Source organism: Rhagoletis zephyria, unplaced genomic scaffold, assembly GCF_001687245.7.
Source record: "Rhagoletis zephyria isolate East Lansing unplaced genomic scaffold, Rhagoletis_zephyria_1.1 Rzeph_scaffold_00444, whole genome shotgun sequence".
Taxonomy (NCBI): Eukaryota; Metazoa; Arthropoda; class Insecta; order Diptera; family Tephritidae; genus Rhagoletis; species Rhagoletis zephyria.
In genome coordinates, this window is record NW_016157528.1 from 132,309 (window position 1) to 134,722 (window position 2,414).

Below are 2,414 nucleotides of genomic sequence, written 5' to 3' on the forward strand. Positions count from 1 at the left end.
ATGTCATAACAAAATACCAGGCTGACATCAAAAAAAATTTGCAGCATGCGACATCTACTACAGCTGCCATGAGAAGGCACACAAATTTGGTGTCGGATTTGTGGTTGGGCGGAGACTCCGACACCTTGTCTCCCGGTTCACGCCCATCAGTGAGCGAATCGCCACAATCCGCATAAAGGCAAAATTTAACAACATCAGGCTAATTTGTGTGCACGCCCGGATGGAAGAGAAGGACGACAAGACTAAGGAGCTTTTCTATGAGCGTCTAGGAGAAGCGTATGAGCGCTGCCCCCGCCACGATATTAAAATCGTTCTGGGCGACTTTAACTCCAGGGTGGGCAATGAGGGCATATTTGGTCCAACAGTCGGAAAATTCAGCTTTCATGACAACACCTCCGACAACGGAGAGAGGCTGATCGACTTCGCCGCGGCACGGAACATGGTAGTCAGTAGTACCAGACACCAGCATCAAAACACCCACAAAGCAACTTGGGTGTCCCCTGATCAAAGAAAAAAGAACCAAATTGATCATGTTGTGATAGATGGAAGATACGCTTCGAGCGTTCTTGATGTGCGCTCTATCCGAGGTGCCAACATCGACTCGGATCACTTCCTTGTTGCAGCTAAGGTCCGCATGCGCCTCTGTATAATAAAAAACGAGCGGCAGGCAACGCAGCGAAAGTTCGACATCGCAAAGCGGCAGTCACAACGGACAGCCGAAAAATTTAGCAACCGACTCTCAATCCTGCTTAATCAAGCAACTCCTCATCGCCTGTACATAAATGAGCAGTGGGACTCCATCTCCCAATCCCTGCGTACCGCTGCGGAAGAGGTTGTTGGTTACTACCAACCGCGCAGAAACAACTGGTACGACGAAGAGTGCCGCGCGGCTGCTGCAGAAAAATACGCAGCGTACAAAGCTACCCTTCAGCCAATGGCGCGCGACAATTGAGCGTTACCGGGAGAAAAGGAGGGAAGAGAGACGCCTTTTCAAGAGAAAGAAAAGAGAGGCAGAAAGGCGTGAGTGCGAAGAGCTTGAGATGCTGGCAGACAGGAACGCGGCTCGAAAATTCTATCAGAAAATAAGGCTTTCTGCACATTGGTCGTCCAATCACAGTTGCTCTCATCGTTACAATCATGATGCAACGATTACATGACGACTAACTTTCGCCACTCGGTAGTGATATTTGAATTCGTTTGACGTCTAAAATTTCACTTGGAGCAGGTATTTTCTGTTTTTCTGGTTGATATTTTCGCGAAATATTTACAAAAACCTGAAATTTTTAAAATATAGACTGTGCTTCAACAATTCTAGACATCCTATTTCAGTAATATCTCTTCTTTTCCTGAAATGTGTTTTGTGCATGTACACAGAGACTTTTCACAATTTCGTCATATTTTATAGTTAAAACGCTCACATTTATTGAATTTAATGCAATTATCCACTTTTTAATAATTTCCACAGATTTTATGCAAAAAATACTAATTTTTATGCAATTTTAATGCAAATATTAACTTTTTCACAAATTTCCCCCCATAAAATGTAAACAAATAATGCGTGCACAATAATTAGCAAACGACAGTGCCGTACTTATTCGTTTCTGCATCTTCTACGATTTGCCGATAACTAGCCGATAACGACAAGTGTGCAGATCTCCTTTGAAATGCATGTGCTCGGCTCAAAATTTCAGGGCGAGACGATAACGCAACTATGATTGGACGACAAGTGTGCAATACCCAAATCCCTCGCATGAGTTATTATCGGTAAAAAATTGGGTACGCTCAAATCTGGCATCGCTGCAGCAAGTACAGCGCCAGTGAAACAGTGTTGATATTTTAAGTACAATTTCAACATCAAAAATACTTTTTGTACCAAACTCTAAAATCTCTTCTAGCACTTTGCTTCTTCCTCCGTATACATTTAAGTATATGGATATACCTATATTTCATATTGGCTGCGTTTCTTTATACATTCCGGATAAACCCATTTCACAACCAGAATAAACAGAATGCCATTGAAATATACGTTTACATATTGTGGCGAATACTGCGGCAACACAAAGCGAACAACGAGAAATAGGCAGAATGTTCGAGGAATGACGTAGAATGTTCCACAAAGAGAAACGTCAAGTTGGATGAACACTGCGAACAGCGAGAGAAAGAGAATGAGCGATAAACTTCAGAACGTTCTAGAGTTGCCATAAGTGTGAGCGCAGGTATATAAGAGCCACGACACAGCGGAGTTGGGACAGTTACAAGTCAGCAAGCTACAAGTAAAGTGAGCGGAGAATCGAGTTGCGAATAAGCAAGCTATAAGTTTAATTGTGTTAACAAGTAGTAAAGCGTTGTTATTGCTTTAACAAGTATTGTAAAGTGTTTTTACTGTATTAGCAAGTATTGTAAATTGTTTGTTG